Source organism: Hibiscus syriacus, unplaced genomic scaffold (assembly GCF_006381635.1).
Source record: "Hibiscus syriacus cultivar Baekdansim isolate YM2019G1 unplaced genomic scaffold, ASM638163v2 tig00110123_pilon, whole genome shotgun sequence".
Taxonomy (NCBI): Eukaryota; Viridiplantae; Streptophyta; class Magnoliopsida; order Malvales; family Malvaceae; genus Hibiscus; species Hibiscus syriacus.
The window spans coordinates 233,630-255,838 of record NW_024062599.1 but is presented as its reverse complement, the minus strand read 5'-3'; the positions used below and the strand labels follow the sequence as shown (position 1 = coordinate 255,838).

The window sequence follows — 22,209 nt, the reverse complement described above, 5'->3', positions numbered from 1 at the left end:
TCCAATAGTTTTTAGTCAATGATCTTGGCCTAACAGTCCATTCTGATCTGATCTTAGTGAAATTTAAACCCTGCAAAACTCAACGTTCAAATTAATCAACTCCAAATTACAGACTTAGCAAAAACAAATCAAGTTCTGGAACCTGTTAAACTTTGACGAAACAAAATAATAAGCTCGGACTGGTATATAATTCATGTGCAAAGACGAGAAAGAAGAAACAGAAACACTAACCTTAAAAATATGAAATCTGTCTGTCAAGTTTGCTCCAATTATTTGGAGAACTGATAAAGAAAGAAAACTTCTTCTATGTTCAGATAGCTAAAATAGTTAAAAGGGAAGTATTAGGTTCATCAACATGTCAGAGATTGAGGTGTGAAGCAGATCCTTCTACTTTGTATACAGTTCAAGTTAAGTACTCAATGTTCCTTACAAACATGTTTTGAGTAAGAAAATAATTCAATTTTTAGATTAGAGAAACATTTGAAGACTTCCAAGTCAATTGTTAAGAACTAATTGGTGTGGAATGCAATCAAGGACTTAAATTCTCAACTTTAAGTCGAAGAATCAAATGCTATGTTACAAGCTCCATCCAAGTCGAACAAAGCAAGCATGCCTGATTTTCAGCTAAAAATAATGGAAAACAAAACCAATCACAAATACCCATCAACTTGAACTTTAATATCTGGATTTATCATCAGTCGAACAAGCAAAGAACAAGAACCACAAGGAAGAACAACTGAAGCTGGTAAAGCATCAGGGGTCCTTACAAATATCTCACTCCCGTCCCTCAGTAAAGTGTACCCCATTTTACTCAACTCCGAAGAATCAACTGAGAAGTGATCACCACACCGGCACTGGTAATAAAGCTCCATGACTTCCCCGACATCTTCAACCATCATATCATCTAACCCGATATCTTCCGAGGCCACTACATCTTGTCTTGAATCTCGCAGCTCCCTATCATAGACTGTCCGCGAATTGGGGTCACTAAGGATTTCCCAAGCCTTTTGTACTAGCAAAAAATCTCTCTCCAGACTCGTGATCAGAATTTAACTTATCTGGATGAGAATTAAGGATAGCAGTTCGATAACTTGTACGAATTTCTTCATAACTCGCATCTTCCTTCACAGATAGAACAACATAGTGGGTTTCTCGGATGGAGTTACTACCAAGAATCATAGTTCACCACCACTGTTTACAAGACTTGTCACTGCAAATGCATAAAAATAGATTTCATGGTAGGTTAGTAGAAACTATAATTTAACAGTTTAGAAAAGTCTTCCCTTATGAAGGGCACAGCAGGAGCATTCAAAGTTTAAATGGTTAGTTCAAAGTAGTTCATAATGATTTCACAAACCCACAATCAAATAAAAAAATACTAGAAAGACTAAACTTACAACAAGCATTATTCTTATCAATGAAAACTAAGCTTGTGTCAGATTTTCAAGATTAATCTTAATCATAGTATGAATTATATTACGAACCAACCAAGAAAAAAGCTGGAGAAGAAAAAGATTTTGCACAAAAGTGACAAAAATTAATGAAACAACACAACCAGTTATTACGAGATTGAACCATCAAATGTAATTCTCACAATGAGATAAATTAACCAAAATAACAGTGATTACAAAACCAAAAACTTAATTTACCCTCGATATAGCACTCGAAAACAAGAAAAATGGCCTAAATTGAAGATGAAATCAAACCAAAATAAGTTCATCAATATATACGCAGAGCTGTGGGACGTCATAGGTTTTGGTTTTATGCTTTTGCTTCGGATGAGTTTGGGAGACATGAAAGCAGAATATAGTTGTTCATCGGCAAAATGCTATGAGGCATTAAGTGGATCAAGACTGTAAACTTTTCAAAATGGCCTATTGCGGGGGAAAAGGTTTTCGTACCTTCTTTAATTAGGACTTTTCATGTCAATTATCCATTCTCTTAGTGGTCTTTAAAATTTGTGCTAACATGAATTTTATTCGTGATAACATTTTAAAATCTTGGAATTTATGAACAACTTCATAAAACACAAAACAAAATCGGAGTTCATTTTTCATAGAGGATAAACCCTGAAGAAATCCCAAAACAAATTATCCCCAAAAGCCAAAATCACAAAGTCTCTAAAAATAAACATGAAAAATAGAGGGATTTCAAATGAAAAGAATACAAATAAAAAATATTCAGATTTCAATTGAAAGAAATGAATCGGCTAATTCTTCAGATTTAGTCTAATCCGCAACGAGAAGCAGAGGGATTTCGAATACCATGTAAGGGCAATAGCAACCCGCTACAAGAAATTTTGTAGAAGCCAAACGGCTTAAATCAACAATATATTCAAATATAATAAAAACACAACGTAATAAATTTAAAAACTCAACAAAGAAACCAAAATAGTAAAAAAGAAATTAAAAAAAAATCTCACCTGTCAAAATCAAATGAAAACAAAGCCTTAAATCTTCTGATTTGCATAAATATGTAGAAGGTTATACCAAGATTTTGGGTGATGAACAAAATCCAAGTTGGATGCCCTAAATCAAAAGTTTAGCTCGATGGACTACGATTTGAGGTTTAGGTTCGGGAAATCACCTTTTCCAATTAAGGTATTTTAAGTTAGGCTCGTCAGAATTTTATAATGGTTCAGCTTCCGGGCAAAATTATTGGATTATCAATATTCAAAAGTTATTATTATTATTATTAGGGTAAAATACATAAATGATCAGTGAACGGTGAAGAAGTTTAAATTTTTCCACTAAAATTTTAAAAGTAACGCAATGGTCACTAATATTATGGAAAAGTAACAAAATGGTGATTGTGGCATTGTCGTTATCTGTCACAAAGTTGACCTAGCACGCAACCACTACTTCCACCCCACAAAAATGTTAAAAACTTCCTAGAAGTTCAAATCAAAATATGAAAACGAAACAGAAAGTGTAGAAATTATGATGAGGAAAAAATGAGCAGGCTGTCAGGTTTGCACCTGAAATTTGTGAGAAAAGATTGTAGAAGAAGAAGAAAAGGTAGGTTTACAGAAAACTGATTCTTAATTTTCATTCATAGAGTTCATTTTTCTTCAATTACATCCTATATATATATTTCTAGGTATACCAATTATTTAGTTATAGCTGTAATATTATTTCTAACAAAATAACTGTCTTTGTCTAGCTCAGCTTTGGCCCGTTCATCCTTGCTTACTGACTTCCTTCATCCCACTGGCACTCCTCAGCCCATGCTAATATCATATAACAATCAGGTAACAATTTCTAAATCCCCAATTCGTTCTTCATTTCCCCATTATTCATCGTCAATCCCTAATTTGTGATCCAAAATCCCTAATTTTCCTTCCAAGGCCATGACAATACCTCCTCCTGCAGTCGATGCTTGTCCCCAAGGATCGAAGTTAGGAAATTGTGATTTCAACACTGTAAAGTCTTCCCATGTAACATTTTCTGGTCCCAAATTCGCCCATTGTATTAACAATTGAGTTATTGCCTTTTTACCTTTCTTCACCATTCGTTTGTCTAATATCACAACTGGATAAACACGAAGTTGTCTATTCGCATTAACTTCTGGTGGATCTTGAGAGGTAACTATCTTGTTCTCGATCTTCTTCTTTAGTAGACTAATATGAAAAATAGGGTGTATCTTTGAACTGTTAGGCAATTGCAATTTATAAGCCACTGACCCAATCCTTTCGATGACTTTGTAGGGTCCATAGTACCTCGCAGACAATTTCAAATTTTTCATGAGGGCCACTGAGGTTTTCCTATAAGGCTGTAACTTGAGGTAAACTTCATCACCAACTTGAAACTCTCTATCACTTCTCTTTTTATCGGCATAATATTTCATGCGTTGTTGTGCCTTATCTAGTTGATCTTGTAAAACAGTATTCATATTGTCCCTTTCTTGTAATAATTGTTGCACATCTGCTACTTTAGAGTCTGTTAGCCATGTCATAGTAGGGGGAATATATCCATACAAAGCTTTGAATGGAGTTGTTCCCAAAGCAGTATGGAAACTTGTATTATGCCACCATTCAACTTGTGATAACCACTTACTCCAATTAGTAGGCTTCATAAAACACATTCCACGTAAATACTGTTCTAGGCATTGATTTAGTCTCTCTGTTTGACCATCAGTTTCTGGATGGTAAGCTGTAGTGAATAGGGCAGTAGTTCCTAGGAGCTTCATTAATTCTGTCCAAAAAGGCTAGTAAAATTTTGTCTCTATCAGATAGAGCTATCTTTGGTTGCCCATGTAGTTTATAAATTTGATCCAAGTAGATTCTAGCTACATCTGCTGCAGTGAAGGGATGCACCAAGGTAGAAAATGTGCATATTGGTAAACTTGTCAATAATAACCAGGATGCAATTATACCTGTTAGAAGTAGGGAGACCTTCAATAAAGTCCATTGTAATAATTTCCTAAGCTTGTTGAGGAATTGGAAGAGGTTGTAATAGTCTTGGTTTTAACAATTGTTCATCATTTATTCTCTGACAGATATCACACTGCTGCACATAGCTTTTAACCATGTTTTTCATCCCTTTTCAATATAAATAAGATTTCACCCTGTGGTAGGTAGCTTGTATACCTGAATGGCCACCTTGTGGTGAATCATGTAGAGCTTGTAGAATCTGTTGTCTTAAAGAACCGTTTTCCCCAATATAAACCTTCCCTTTATATCTTAAGATACTTCTGGAATAAGACCAGTCTGCTGCCTCTTGCCTGGAAATAGCTAAATTAGTAACCATTTCAGCAACTAGGGAATCACCTTGATAACTTTGTTTGACCTCTTGAACCCAAGTAGGAATGACAACAGTAGCAGTCATTTGCTGTAGCTTTACTTCCTCCTCATTTCTTCTGGATAATGCATCTGCTGCCAAATTGTGTCTGCCCTTTCTGTACTGAATAACATAATCCAATCCCAATAATTTTATAAGCCCTTTTTTCTATATTGAAGTAGTGAGATTCTGTTCCAGCAAATGCTTAAGAGCTTCATGGTCTGTTTTTAATAATAAATGGCCCCCCTTCTAGGTAATGTCTCCATTTAGAGATAACCATGAGTATGGCTAGGTATTCTTTTTCATAAATGGATAGATCTAATTGGTTAGGTCCCAATGCTCTACTTAAATAAGCCACTGGTCTGCATTCTTTAGATGAAACTGCTCCTATTCCCCTAGAACTTGCATCTATCTCCAAACAAAAACTTTTATTGAAATCAGATAATGCTAGGACAGGAGCATGACACATTGCACCTTTTAAAATTTCAAAAGCAGCTTTGCTTTCTTCTGTCCATTGAAACTGGTCCTTCTTTAACATAGCAGTTAAAGGCTTAGCAATCTCTCCATATCCTTTTATGAATCTCCTGTAATACCCTGCCAGCCCAAGGAAACCCCTTAAGGATTTAAGAGTTTTTGGCAACTTCCATTGTTGCATTGCATGTATCTTTGCTGGATCAGTAGCCACTCCCTGCTTATATATAATATAGCCCAAATATTCCACCTCCTGTTGACCAAAGAAGCATTTTGTTCTTTTAGCAAACAACTGATTCTGCTTAAGGACTTCCAAAACAGTCCAAAGATGCATGGCATGTTTCTTTAGATCAGGACTGTAAATGAGTATGTCATCAAAGAAAACTAATACAAATTTTCTTAGGTAAGGACCAAAAAACTTGTTCATTAAAGCCTGAAAAGTGGCTAGGGCATTTGTTAATCCAAAAGGCATAACCTTGAACTCAAAATGACCATGATAAGTCCTAAAGGCTGTTTTAGGAATGTCTTCAGGAGTGATTCTAATATGCCAATACCCTGATCTTAAATCCAACTTAGAAAAATAGGCTGCCCCAGTCAACTCATCCAACAAATCTTCCACTATAGGAATTGGAAATTTGTTTTTTATAGTTAAGGCATTCAATTGCCTATAATCAATACACATTCTCCAACTTCCATCCTTCTTCTTAACCAACAAACAAGGAGAAGCAAATGGGCTTTTATTGGTCTGTATTATGGAAAAGGACAACATCTCCTTAATTTGTTTTTCCACTTCTGACTTCTGATGATAGGGCATCCTGTAGGGTCTAATGTTCACTACTTATGTACCCTCTTTTAGTGTAATAGAATGGTCATGATCTCTTGGAGGTGTCATCCCTTTTGGTTCCTAAAAAACAACTGAATACTCCTCTAATAAACTCTGTAATTCCACGGGTACCATGTTAGTTCTAACTTCCCCACTTAGCATAAAAATTTCCCCTGTTATATCAATGTTCTTCCCCATCAATTTCTGCAATTTACTGTCTGATATCACTTTCAAAGTAGGTGAATTCTGTTTTCCTCTTAAAGTAATCTCTTCCCCATATTTTTTAAAACTCGTGGTCATATTATTGAAATCCATCAGTAGTGGACTATAGTTTTTCATCCAATCCACTCCTAGCACCATATCACTTCCTTCTAGAGTTAAAACTCTGAAGTCATGTTCAAACTGAGAACCCTGCATTCCCCATTTTAAATTTTTACTCATGGCTGAACTGTACAACTTTTCACCATTAGCAACTGTAATGGTCAAAGGATGAGTTTGCTCCAATTCCACTCCTTCTTTGGACCATTGACCAGTTATAAAACTGTGTGTGCTTCCACTGTCTATGAGAATGTTTAGAGGTCTCCGAGATATGTGTCCTTGAATCCTCAATGTGTGGTGGCCTATCTACCCTATTATAGCATTTATAAAAATTTCCAGCTTTTCTTCTACAAGGTCTATTGCAATAGCCTCATTATTTCCTATTTCCAAAATTTCAAACTCTCCTGTATCCTCCAATTCCTCCATTAAGTTTAACTGTTTGACCTTGCATTGATGTCATAGACTAAATTTCTCTCCACATTTGTAACATAATCCATGTGTCCTTCTATACTCCACCAATGATTGTTTACTCTGATTCAAATTCTGAACAGCTCCTTTTTATGATTGATTCAAATTTATATGTGGGACCTTGTAGTTGAAGCTCTGTCCTGTAGATACTGCTATAGGCTGGAACCTCAGTTTCCTGTTTTCTACTTCCCAAGTCAATTCCACTAATTTAGTCAATCTAAAAGCAGTGGCTAAAGTTGTGGGATTATGAATTTTAACCCTATGCTTAATTTCTTTTTCAATCCACTCAGGAAACTAGAAACAAAATACCCCTCCTCCAAAAATGGACTATACTGCAGCATGTAAGACCTCAACTCCTCAAACTTCTTATGATAGTCTTCTACAGAATTCTTTTGAATCAGCTTGTAAACTCTTCCACAATGTCATTACAATTCTGATCACAAAATCTATGACATATATCTGCTGTAAATTCATGCCAGCTCACCTTATGTTTCTGAGCTATATAGCCATCAAACCAGGTCTCAGCCTTCCCTATTAAATACATGGTAGCTAATTCTACTTTCTGACCTTCCGGAACACTAAAGATTGAGAAATACTTCTAATATTTTTTTACCCAGGTTCTAGGATTTGTTCCATCAAACATTTGAAGTTCTAATTTTGGTTTGAAAACATAACTTGAATGAATACCTTCCCCAATGGATGATTCTTCCATTTCTATTATGTTTTCCCCCATTTTTAATTTTTGCACATCCACTCTAGCATGAGGTTGATTTTCACGAAGTGGAGGTGTATGAACAGGTTTAGGAGCTAATATTCCCGGTTCACCAGTCTTAAATGTATACTTCTCATGCTCACCAAGAACAATAACCAAACATGGAAGCTTACCTTCTTCTTTGTTTTGTTTTGCAGCTGCTGATGGTTAACTCCTTTCTGACCGAGGTGAATCTTTTTCCTCAGCTGCCTGATTGACCAGCTGTAGGATTCTCTGCAAATAGCCTCTATTTTCAATCATCCCCTATTCCAATATATTTGTATCCTTCCCTCCAGCTCTGCCTTCTGTCCAGCCCACCAAGGTGGTAAGGCCTCTTCATCGTTAACCTCTATTGTTTGTTCTTGTAACTCCACGGTTCCAGTCTTTTTCATCTTTTTTGTTTTACCCAGCGTGTAGATTTGTTTGGGATCACTGACTTAGCTCTGATACCAATTGTCAGGTTTGCACCTGAAATTTGTGAGAAAATATTGTAGAAAAAGAAGAAAAGGTAGGTTTACAGAAAACGGATTCTTAATTATCATTCATAGAGTTCATTTTTCTTCCATTACATCCTATATATATTTCTAATATTTAGTTACAGCTGTAATATTCTTTCTAACAAAATAACTGTCTCTGTCCAGCTCAGCTTTGGCCCGTTCATCCTTGCTTACTGACTTCCTTCAGCCCACTGGCACTCCTCAGCCCATGATAATATCAGATAACAATTCGGTAACAATTTCTAAATCACCAATTCGTTCCTCATTTCCCCCATTCAATTTCTAAACCCCTAATTCGTTCCTCATTTCCCCATTATTCATCGTCAATCCCTAATTTGTGTTCCAAAATCCCTAATTTTCCTTCCAGGGCCATGACACAGGCTTGCAACTTTGATTCCAAGAAATCTTTCTCTTGCTTTTCACCTTCAGTTTTCCCCATTGTTTGTGCCAATCTACAAACTTCATCCTCAAGCGATTGAAGAATTTCTTCTCGAGTCACATCTTCTATGGAATGCAACAAGAAAGCAAAATCATACAGTTTCTTGGAGATGTCGGCATTGAAACGCAGATTTAAAGATGAAGTCTATGGTTGCAACAAAAGGTTCATCATTTGAAATTGTCAAAAGCTAGCAAAACTGAAACAAGGCACGTTCCCATACTTCACTGTCACATTCTAATTGAACGAGAGCTCCAAATACCTTAAATAAAAGAATCATTATCAACAATGATAATTAGATAATGTATTTTATAACCATTTTTTTAAACAGAGTTATATTCAAATTTGAGACAACATGTCAAAAACTCTCTTGTTCTCCTAAACATCTTGACCCAGTCCACATATACTATTTATGAAAAAAAAATTAAGTCCACGACAACAAGCATGTTACATGTATTCGCAATGTAGGTTCTACATATAGCTTCTTGAAGTCGTTCAAGAAGCGCATAAGCAACCAGTAGACGCTTTACTAATTTAGGCACCAATATAACTAGATTAGGTTTCAAATGCTTCAGAGCTTTATCTGATACAAGAGTAATAGTCTATTGAAAATTAATGCAACTTTTGGAGAAATATATGTTAGAAATAGAAACTGAAAAATAAAATCATCAGTACTGACTGAAAATTAATAAAATCATAAAATAGTAAATTTAAACAATCGTGTTGTGGTATAAACCACTGCCTTAGAAATGAATTTCACCCTCAATGTGTGTAATCGGTGCTATAGGTGATCGTCCTCCGAGGTTAGCACGACTCTCAGAAAATTCGCACACCCGAATTTTCAGAGTGGACAATGGTGAAATTGCTCTTCTCATTGAAAAAATAAGAAAGCTTTAGAGAGAATTCTTAAAAGAGATGAAATGCTTTGAATTGTTGGATGATATAAAAATGAGAAAAACCATCTCTATTTATAGGCTGATCAAAAGAGGGATAAAATCGTAAAAAATAAAATAGTAATAAATCACTGATTTAATTCTAAAATTAAATATCAATTTAATTGTTGTAATTTTATTTGATATTGTTGGTTGAACTTGACTCCAAATCCGTCTAGGTTCATCCACAAAATAGCTGTTGAGACAACTTTTAAATCAGCAAAGCAAATTGCTGAAATTAAGCTCTGAAAATAAAGATGTTGTCTGTTGTAATTAAGAGTCGAATCTGGCCACAAAACTGTCCATGTTCAATCTCTAGAAAGTCAAAATCCACTATTAACAGCTAGCACAAATGTTAAAATACCAATTGACACAACTATTACAACATAATGATTTTTGGATTATGACCCCGACCCCGACCCTGACCCGACCCGAGTCGCGTCAGTCGGACGACGGTGGCAGTATAGAGTGCAATGGAGTTATCTTACCACATTCAACAAAAGAGGGTAAAGGTGATCCTTTAAATACCCTTCCCAAAAGATGTACCCTCTCAATGTGGAATATAACCAACAATCCCCCACAAATACAGAAAAAGTTATTTGGGGAAGAAAAATTTGATTAAAAAACAAGAGAAGAGCAATTGCGAGATTAGTTGCTTAAGCACTAATGAACGTATCTGGAAATAGTACATAGTGATAATGAGTAATTATTCTCTTAGATAAGTGAACGAATCTTGAACTTTCTAAGATTAAGGTGAACCCATAACACACAACTAGCCTCTTCATCCACTGAAGTCCTCGATGCGCCTACAAAGAGTATATTCGAAAGTATATAAGAGTAGCCTTCTTTCCTCAGGATTATAGTAAGTGTATTAGAAAAAAAAAATGACCCAACCTTTTTCATAGAAGGTGGCTAATCCTTCTCACTTACGTAGGTTATTTCATTAAGTTTATATCAACATAAACTGCCCAAAACCGGACTATGAAATAATTAAAAGCTTTTACAACAACTCATCATTTCATATAGTTAAGGTGAATTTCTTCAAGTTCATTTTAATTGAACCACCAAAACTCTAAGATAAAAAATCATTAAGAATAAATATTCAACCTCAATAGTAGGGGAATTCAATATGTCATTCTCGCTAGAAACACAGGAACTCTTGGGTTTGAATTCATTAAGAGTTTTAAGAAAATTCAACATTTCTAGCGGTAATTTCACCTAGTCCTTCGTGATTAGGACTACCCACTTAACACTGGATTGTGAACTTATTAAGAATAGATATTCAGCAAAAAATCAGTAATTTCATCAAGTCCTTCTCACTAAGACCACCCAAAGCCTGGGCTATAAATTTATTAAGAGCAATTAAGCTCACCATGTGTATCTACATTATTCGTTATAGGGATAGGTAAGAGAATGTACACTATGAGTCTTTCCATGGTTTCGTTTGACCGTATTGAACTTAGATAACTAAGTTGGGTATCCACCATGAATTCCTTAACCAATAGGCTTTAAACCCATCCCCCTCGACGAATCCAGAACCAATTTTTGACTTAAGCCTTTAAGCGTATCAGCTAGGTTCCTCTCCGACTTCACATACTCTAAATAGAGTACTTCTTTCCTTATTATATGTCTTATTGATTCATGCCTAATGTGAATATGTCTCTTCTTACCATTTTAAGCTTGGTTTTGAACTACATATATCATAGCTTACGAATCACATAACAAGGACACCGGAGGAGTCGGTTTTCCCCACAAGGGTATTTATGCTAATAAGTTTCTAAGCCACTTGGCTTCTTGCCCAACTAAGTCAACAGTAATGAACTCTAACTCTATTGTAGAACGAGCAATGCAATTATGCTTTATAGACTTTCACGAGATCGCTATGCCATCTAAGGTGAAAACATACTCGCTCGTAGAGCTTACTTCATCAATATCAGTAACCCAATTTTCGTCAAAGTATCTTTCTCGTACATAAGGATAACCAAGCAAAATCAATTTTTCAATCCATAATACCTTTAAGATACTTAAGTAAGTGTCTCAATGCAATCCAATGTTCACCACTATGATTATGATATTATCTACTTAACATACTCACATCATAGGCATTATTTGTCCGACTGTAGTTTATTAAAAACATAAGGCTCTCGATAATTTTAGCATACTCTTATTGGGAAACGTTACTTCTTTTATTTTTAAGGTGTCGAATACTAGCGCCATAAGGAGTTTTGACAGAGGTTACATCAAAAATTGTCAAATTTCTTTAACACCTTATAAATATAATGTGTTTGATTTAAAGAAATTTCTTTATAAGTTTTGGTAACCTTAACTCCTAATATTACATCAACCTCTCCTAAGTTTGTCATCTAAAATTTAGTAGACATGAAACTTTTAATTTTGTTAATGCATTCAATGTTATTATTGAATAACAACATGTCATCAACATACAAACTTATGATGACACAATCAGTCCCAAACATTTTTTAATATACACATACATTTACTCCATTAACAATGAAACCAAAACTCAAAATGGTTTTGTGAAATTTCTTGTTCCATTGTTTTGGAACTTGTTTAAGGCCTTAAAGTGACATTTTAAGTCTACACACTTTGCCTTCCGAGCCAGTGCTTCGAAACCTGGTGGTTGCTCTGTATAGATCTTCTCTTCTAGATCTTCATTTAGAAATGTAGTCTTTACATACATCTGATGTATGTGCAACTTATGAATAGACGATATCGTAAATAAGGCATAGATCGTTGAGATTTTCGTGATAGGAGAATACGTATTGAAGGAGTCTATACCAAATTTCTTAGTAAATCCTTTGACTACAAGCCTCACCTTATATCTCTGGTTCGAACCATCTGACCTAAGTTTCTTTCTAAAAAACCACTTAAAGTTGATAAGTTTAAACCCTCTAGGAAAATCTACCAGCTCCCATACGTGATTAGACATTATTGACTCTGGTTCTTCATTTATCGCAATTCTCTAGAAACTAGCATCGATAGAACTTATAGATTTAGCATACAACTTTGGATCCTTATCTAATAGGAATGCTTGAGCTATAAAAATAGAAATAGTGTCTACATCACTTAATTCATAAATAAAGGAAGTTATAAAATCTGAACCAAATGTAGTGGCTAATCTTTATCTTTTACTTCTTCTAGGCTCTAATTCTATCTTTAGAGTATCCTCGGTTTAAAATGTGATTTGTAGATAGAATGGCTTCCCCCCACATGTTATCAGATAACCCAGAACTTAAGAGTAAAGAGTTTATCATTTCCTTTAAGGTTTTGTTTTTCCTTTCAACTATCTTGTTCTGTTGATGAAAGTAGGGGTAGCGATTTCATGAATAATTCTATTCTTTTTGTATACCTTCTTGAGAAAGTTATATATGCATTCACCACCTCTATCAGACCTAAGCCATTTTATTCTCATATCAAGATGATTTTCAACTTTTGTCTTATAAATAAGAAAGAAGTTTTAAGTTTATTCTTTAGTTATAATGAGATATACCTTTTTATATCTTGAAAAGTCATATACAAAGGTTATATAGTAGTGTTTACCTTCCTTACTTTCAGAGTTTATAAAGTCTACTAGGTCAGTATTAATAAGTTCTAACAATTCAGTCTTTTTACTAGAAACATTTTTGAAAGAAGGTCTAACATGTTTGGCTTCTACACAAATTTCACATTTGTTAAAGCTATTCTCATTTATATTAGGAAGTAAATTCATTTTAGTGAATTTCTTAAGAGAGTGAATGTTCACATGCTCTAATCTAGCATGCTACATATCAAGTGTCTCAACAATATAAGTAAAAGTAGTGGTTTTATTACGTTAATTAGACTGAGTTTTGATTATAAAAAACCCCTTTCAAATAAACTTTCCCTACATAATCCCCATTCCGAGAAAGAATGAGTTTATATGCTTTGAAAACTAGTTTAATGCATGTCTTATTCAATAATCTACCAATAATCATATTTGTATGCAGAGCAAGTACATACAGAACATTACTTAAAGCTAAAGTTTTACCAAAATTCAGCTTTAGTAAAACCTTCCTTTTGACTAGTACTTCAGAACTGCTAAAGTTCTGCATGTACACTTGTTCACCATTATTCATATCCTCGAACTCGATGAACAATTCTCATTTTTTCGTGGAAATGTCTAGAAGCGCCGACATCAATGATCCACTCATCATTATTCTCCACCAGGTTGACTTTAGAAACCACCGCTACTATGACTTCATCAACGTTCTCAACAATAATTAGTTGTGATTTGTTCTCATTCTAATAGTCCGATCATTGTTGGCACTGGTAGGCTTTATGTTCGAACCTTCCTCACACATATAAATTGAAGGAATTTGGTGGAGCCTTCTCCTTCACGGGCATCTTGAAGTTGACAAATTTCTTGGTTTTAACCTTTTTCTTTTGGCCACCTCGTCTTTTGGGCTTATTAAACCTTGACCTTGAGGTAGAACTAGATTCAACCATATTAGCCTTAAAAGAAAGATTACTAGAAGGATTCAACTTATCCTTAAGTCAGTTGACTTCTTCTATCTTTATGTGACTCACTAGCTCTTTAATAGTGAACACTCTCTTCTTGTGCTTCAGAGAGTTCTAGTAGTCGAACCAGGACTTGGGTAGCTTTTCAATGAGAATATTTTATTGTAGGACTTTGCACATCTTCATACCCTCAACTAAGATGTCAGAAACAAGCATCACATAGTCATGGACTTGATCATGATTGACTTATCGTCATACATTTAGAACTTAAACCATTCGCCCACCACATACATCTTTATCTTAGCATCATCAGCTTTATACTTATTCTCTAGCGTGTCTCATATTGCCTTGGCATTTTCTCCTTAAGAAACATGTCAAAGTGTCTATTCGGCATATGACTTAGGAAAAGACCACGAACTATCTTGTTGTCTTCCTCATATTTCTCCAAGGATCCTTGGGAAGGAACATCAACAGTAACGATTGGAAGAGCTTCACTGAAATGAGCAGTAGTTGAGTCACCCCCGACAACATTACATTTAGCATCTAAGGATGAAATGGGCTGGGGCGCTGACTTTAGCAACACGTAGTCAAAGTTGAGTTGTTCGAAGAAAATAATTATCTTATATGACCATCTCTAATAATTTATCCCATAAAGAGCACCGAGTTAGGACAAGTTAGGAACGAGCTTAGCCACGGTGTTTGATATTTTGAGGTTTAAAATTAGTTTCTAAATTGTTCGAAATAGAAACTGCAAAATGAAATCATTAGCACTGGCCAAAAGTTAATAAAATAATAAAATAGTAAATTCGAACAATCGTGTCGTGGTATAAACCACTGCCTTAGAAATGAATTTCGCCTTAATGTGTGTAATCGCTGCTATAGGCGGTTGTCCCCCAAGGTTAACAGGGCTCTCATAAAATTTGTACAGTCGGATTTTCAGAGTGGACAATTGTGGAGTTGCTACTCAATGGAAATATGAAAAAGCTTTAGAGAGAATTCTTAAAAGAGAGGAAATTCTTTGAATTGTTGGATGATATGAAAACGAGAAAACCCATCTCTATTTATAGGCTGATAAGAAGCTAAAATCCTAAAATTAAAACAGTAATAAATCATCGATTTAATTCTAAAATTAAATATAAATTTAATTATTATAATTTTACCTGATGTAGTTGGTTGAACCTAGCCCTAAATCCATCTAGGTTAATCGAAAAATAGCTATTGAGACAACTTTTAAATTAGCAAAGGAAATTACTGAAATTAAGCTTCGAAAATAAAGATGTTGCCTGTTGTAATTAAGATTCGAACTTGGCCACAAAATTATTTAGGTTCATTCTCTAGAAAGTCAAATTCCAGTATTAACAGCTAGCACAGTTGTTAAAATACCAACTGGCACAACTGTTACAAAAAATTGATTTTTGAACCTAACCTGACCTGACTGGACTGCGACAGCGACGATAACGGCTACGCGTGTGCGCGAGGAAATTATCTTACCACATTCAACTAAGAAGAATAAAAGTGATCCTTTAAATACCCTTCTCAAGGGATTTATCATCTCAACGTGGGATATAACCAATAATATATAATTATCATTTAGGATATATATATATATATATATATATATCTTACGAATATTATAGAATAATATAGAAATAGTATATGTCTAAAAATATCCATAAAATAATCTAGATTTTTGTAATATTTAATATTATTTATAGAATTATCTATAGAATAATCTAGATATCTGTAAGGTTAAATGACTAAGATATTGACATACCTCAATAATCTAATGACTATTAAAATCTATAAATAGGAATGGGATTTACCATTGTAAAAAGAGAAAAAAAAGGTTGAAAGAGTACAAAAGGTGTGAGTTATAGAATAAGAACTTTTGAGGTTAGAAAAGAAAAATAGTGAGCTAAATGTGTAATATTATAATATATTGTGTTGATAAAAGTGTTCTCATCTCTTTTAATTATAAATTTTTGGTTAAGTTTTAGTTTGTTTTAAGTTCTTAGTGCACTTGTTTTAGTTTAGACCATCAGTTGTTCGGATTATATTACATGCACAAATTGTCTTTAAAACCAAAAGCGGAGCATAACCAATTATGCGCCTAAAGCTAGTGTAGCATAACTGAATCAAAATTTTCACAGATGTATAGAACACCATTTCAGGGCAACCAATGCACTCTCAAAACAACATTCATGTCCCTCAAATTTCTAAAGGCGACAATCCAAGTATGCTTCTCATAATGATCGAGATTTTTCCAATTAGTGAGGAAATCTTTCAAAGAAAAATAATCTAACATTAAAGTTCGCATACAAAACCCTTTTACTTTTTAAAAATGTTTCTATCAATATTGTTAGGCATAATTAATATATTTTTTCTAAGTTCTCAAAGAAACCTATCATGATTGATTCGATATAACCCAATACTCTTGGAAAAATGAGTACGAATCACATTATTCAAATTAGTCCAAATAATTCCTTCACAAATTATTCTTGTTTCGAGTATGATTAGTCACTCAATCCTTGGTCATCCTTGTATGTATCATAATCTTCATAAAGAAGCTCTTAGGTTGGGTTGACTTGGTATATATCTTATCATTTTAAGCTTGGAGTACATTCAATAATGTAGTATATTCTTTGACCATTGGAGTCATGTCTTTCTTCTTAACGGTGAAACATTCATAGACATAATTTCAGATGATAGAGAACAGAAGCGGGAATATGGATGCTGGAAATCCTAGCTTTTCCAAAGTTTAGATATAACCTATCATCTTGATGACATAAGCTTATATAGGAGATCCCTCACTCATTTTGCATTGAAATAGAGCTTTAGATGTATCAAACCTCTCTTGACGTGCTTGCCCCCTCAAATAATTCCATGAGGTTTGAATCATCTCATATGTAACGATATCCTCATGTTGCTTTTGAAGCTCAAGAGTCATGGTGGCAAGCATTAGACATCCAACGTCCAACTCATTATTCAAGTGTTTCTTATACTTGTCTTTTTAGTTATAGGAGCAGTAGCTATCGATTCAGCTTATCCTTCATTTCTTGTTTGAGAAAAAATCTCAAATTACAGAACCAGTAAAGGAAATTTAATCCATTCAGCTTATCTTCTCAAGGACTAATCGCAATGATAGTGTGTTGTTTCCATTAAATCTACAACAATAGAAATACATATGGTAAGTAAATTTACCGAATTTTAATTTTTAAATAGGTCTTTATTAACAAATTACTACCACTATTTTATTCCAAATTAAAAGCCCTCATGTTTTAATTTCGAAAAAAAACTTCTCGAAAGTTTTCTAGTGAGTGAGGATCCATATTTCTCCCTTTTCCTAAATCACCTTTAGCTTTTCTTTTAGGAGAATGATTATTTAGGTAAGTAACACTTTACTAATTACATCTCATGTAATTCCTCCATTTAGTGAACAACTTTTGTTCAAATCATCTCACTACAAGAAAATATACCTTTAATGACACACGCTAATTTATGACTTGCAAAAAATGTGTGTCATAAAAAAATGTCATGTTTTTTAAAATCTGAACAATTTATGACTTACAATAATGTGTGTCATATTTAATAGTCATAATCCAAAAAATTTACAAAAACACGGAATACATTTTTAATTGTGTGTCATCTGTAAAAGTCATTTTTAATTTTCCCCATTATTTTCATATTTCTCGCTTCTTCTCCCTCAATAGTTTATGCCGCATGCTTCTCTATTTTTCTCTTTTTCCCTTTTTCTCTTTGCAACCTCCCACTGGTTTGGCCTTCACCACAACGCAGAGACGAGAGAGTCAAAATTCAAGGGTTTCCATAGGTATTCCTCGTCCTATATTCCACCATTCAATTGTAAACCACTTTATTTCGTCCCAAATCACTCGCTTGCTACGGGAAAAAGAAAAAAGAAAGAAAAATCGCCAAGCTTAGCTTCTCTGTTTCTATGGAGATCTAGGGTTTCCAATTGTTTCCCAGCTAAAAATCGAATGACCTTGTTTACATTTTCAATTACTTACTATAAGTAAGTTTCTGAGCTCATATTTGTTGGTTGTATTCTTTTAAAGCTCATTACATTTGATCTGAGCGGAGACTTTGTTTAAGCTGCGTTTGGTTATGCGAAGAAAAGAAGATGGAGTCAGTTGTTGTTGGAGACGTAGCGTGTTTGGATCTGGAGCTATTGCAGCTCCTGGAGATGTCTTCTTTTGTTCTCAAATCTAATCCTAAATTCATGCAAAAGCTTTTCGAGTAGTGGCTTTCGCTTCCCGATGCTTACAAGCTGGTACTTTTGCTTATCTAGTTTCGAGAAGTGGATTTAATCAATCCATATTTTTATACTTTTCATCCATATATATTTTTATACTTATTAACTCATGAGCTCATTTCGTTAAAAATATCGCAAGGTTCATTCACTAGGGTTCCTGACTTTTCCTGATTTTTTCTTTCTTTCTGGAATCATTGCTGAAAAAGGTAATTTCGTACTCTAACCATCGTTTCTGTGTTCAAATTCTATTTAATTTTAATTTTTGTAGCCGTCTGATTTTTTTCCATGAAAATGATGGGTAAATTAGTATTTACGATTTCTTTAATTTAATTTGTTCAGTTTCAGTCATTTATCTCACCGTATTTGTTGTCTTATCATCTAAGAAGAGGTTTTAGCACATATATATGATTTGTATATTTTTATTGTGATTTGGTTGCTGTTTGGTTTCATTTTTTCTTGATGTAGATCCAGTAACTGTAATTTTGATTTTAGCTACCCTTCTTTTCGAAGACCTCGAAAACATTGTGCACTAGGTTGCGGTTGATAATTTTCTTTTTATTGTGTGATGGATCTAAATATAAATAATGAGAGATGTAATTTATTTAGAGAAAGTCTCTTCTTTGGATAGTGTTTATGGAATGACCTTAATTCTATATTTCAAATAGATGGGAAGATCCCCTTGTATTGTCAGTTATCATGTGTTTGCTCTCTATTAGTTTACTAAATAGCTTTCAAATATTTCTTGACACTGCTGCCTTGCTCATTCTGTTTTGTTCATGTTAGGAGTGCATTACTACTTGATAGTTAACGCTTTTGTTTTGACTTGTTCTTTTATAAGTTTGTTTGTGCTTGTACACATGTATGTGTTTTGTGTGTGAATTACTAATTGGATATTGTCATTTCTTCTGAATAGGCAACATGAGACCCATTTTCTGTAGAAACTTTGAGTATGATACACGCCAGTCTGATTTGGAACATCTCTTCAGAAAATTTGGGAGAGTTGAAAGAGTAGATATGAAGTTCGGTGAGTATTGTTTCTCGTTATTGTCAGTTGGTTCCATGTGAGAATCGTGAGCATCATTTCCTACTCCTTTTTCTAAACTATTTTTCTCATGCTATTGGTGCTATTTAGCTGGATGCGTTGGTTATAAAGGTATCAGAACTCGAAAGTATTTTGACCTTAAAAGGTTGTTTTCTTATTAATTATATCACAGTTAAAATCTATTTCACATGGTTTTTAGTTTCAATGTGTAAACGAAACCAAGCTGTTTTTTTTGTGCTGAACTTGAATTTTGCAAGTATAATCTTGGTACTATATTAATAAACTAGCTTAATTTGAATGCTTAACAGAACGATAACACGCATTAATTGTAAATGCTTGTAAAAATTAGAATATAGAGCAATACATTTGCACATTTCGCTGTGAGATAAAGTTCATGCTATAATGAAATAAAAGTATCCTACTTCCAGAGCATTAAGGTGTTGGTCCCTATCATGATGGCTGCACAACAGTATGACCTCATAGTACATGACTCAGCAGCAACAATCATCCTTCGTTGAGTTTTACTTGGGGTTCAGGATGTTTAAGGAAAACTATTTAAAAAAAATAAGCCCATATACTCAATATTTTCTTTGGCGCATGATTTTCTTGGGATCTAATGGAGGAACTCCTCAGAGTTCTGTTTCATGCATGTGACAAGCTTCCTCTTCTTTTTTTCAAGAAGAGTCACTCTAATCTGCAATGTCATGGATCATCCTTCATCCAACATTTTCCTCATGGCATTTTTTCATTTCATTCCTCATGACTTTTTCCTAGCCCTCAAATTCAAACATGTTTCAAGGTAGAAACATTAATGACCTCATGGCAGAGGCTGCAGAAAATATGGAAAAGGAACACTAATTCCTTGACCTACCTGAGATCCATTTTTGGATTTTTGTTTCTTGACATCACTTAGATCATCACACAAGGTCTGTTACTAATTTCACTGGTCTTAGTTTATAGATTGTTGGGAGCTGACCAAAATGTAGTCCTAGGGCATCATTTTAGGTGTTTTGTTTCTTATTGGAGAGTAAACGCCAACTGAGATCTCAAATACCTCACTCATGTATTTATGCATTTTGGAGAGCTTAAACAACATCATTATTTGTCTATAGTCTAATAGTATATGTTTAAACTTAATTTCTTCTGTACTTTCCAATTTGATAGGATGACTTCAAACCTGTCCTCCGTGAACTATTGGCAACTCATCCAGGGTTGGATCATGATCCATACACGTCAATCATTCTAAAGATGATGTTAGATATCCGATTTTTAGAGAGGTACTCCATATTTGTTGCTTTGGTATTATCTGGTTTCTATTTATCATATAGCTTAACAAATTTGTGGCCTAACAGATATTAGAGTATCATCCCCAGATGCTGCAAGAGTACCTCCGCGGTGGGGATTAGACCAACTTCATGTACCTTTCAAGCTCTTAACTATTGTTGTTTAATATCCTTTAAAAAATCCTCTTGTTTCTTAATATGAAGTCCAAGATTGTCCTTATACAGTTTAGATACAGCTTAGTAAAGTAATACTTTTTGAGTGGTTTTGTAGATCGAATCCTCATTTCAAGTTATGTAGTGCTTAAGCGAAATATAAGGGGTGGGGGTTTGGAAATTCTAAATTCCAGTTAATAACACTTGCTTCTAGCATTGCAAATAACGATATTCTTTTTTTTTCAATCAAATAGTGGCGTTGAGTGATTCAAACAAAAATTTGCACATTTAGAGGAGCATTATGGTAAAGGTGAAAGAAATACTCCACTTCTAAGACATCATGCTTCTTTGTCTAGATATGCTTCATAAAATTTTAGGAATCATGTTAGTTCCATAATTTCTCCCCCAAACTTAATCTGTCTAGTTCATGTGTCATATTTCAATTCTCCTGAATATCGTCTTTACAAAGAGCGAGTTCCTTCTCCCAAGGATGAGAATGATAAAGTTGATGGTGATAATAACGCTGCTTCAATGACACAATATGGTTCAGAAAGCACTAGTGCTTCAATGACATAATATGGTTCTGAAATACAAGTTGCAGAAGCACTGGAAGCTTGGATATGGTATCTGGCTACTGTTTGATCATTACCCCACTCCATTGTATCAAATATGTAGAAGGTATGAATTGAAACTTGGGATAATTGTATTGCACTTAGTAGTTCTCTAACTTATCAAAGTTCTGCAGAATCTTAACTAGTTAACAGACTTAATAGTATGCAATGAATCTTCCAAGTTGTGTTCTTTTTGCTAGGTAGACAAGGTGTGAATTTGTCTGTTGTCGGCTTCACACCACATAAGATGTACAAGTATGGAGCACATGGTGAAATTTATGATATGTTGGAATACCATGTTACTTTTGAGTTTTCACAAGACTCCCCTTTAGTAGAACTTCATGATGATTTCTTGTGTACACTCCCGGATGGCGAGGGCATATTAGTAGAACTTTATTATGCCGTGATATTTTGTATCGACATATGATTACAATATTTTTGATAACTTTGTATACAAATGGATTGCTTATATATAATATGATATATATATTTGGTATTATGAGGCATTAAATGTGATTTAGTTTGATTATTTGTCAATCTACAATATATATATGTATATATATATATAATTTAAGAAATACAATCACGACACAAGAATGTATGTCATCTTTTTTAATGATGTGTCCTTCAATGACACGCAATGTAAGTCATATATGCGTGTCATAAATTTATGACACACAAATGTGTGTCTTCTTTATTTATGACGGGGCTTCAATGACGTGCAATGAGCGTCATAAATTCACGTCATAAATGCGTGTCATAGATTTATGACGCACAATTGTGCGTCATCAAAAATTCATTTCGGTGGCTTCAACGACAGTCATTTGTGTGTCATCTGCACCCATAGATGACGCGCAATGCGCGTCATTAAAGGGGTTT

General features: G+C 34.2%; 1 pseudogene; it reads right to left on the bottom strand.

The window, feature by feature from the left end:
• Nucleotides 1-633: 633 nt before the first annotated feature.
• LOC120215526 lies at nucleotides 634-12,322 on the bottom strand (annotated as a pseudogene).
• Between the last annotated feature and the right edge of the window lie 9,887 nt (nucleotides 12,323-22,209).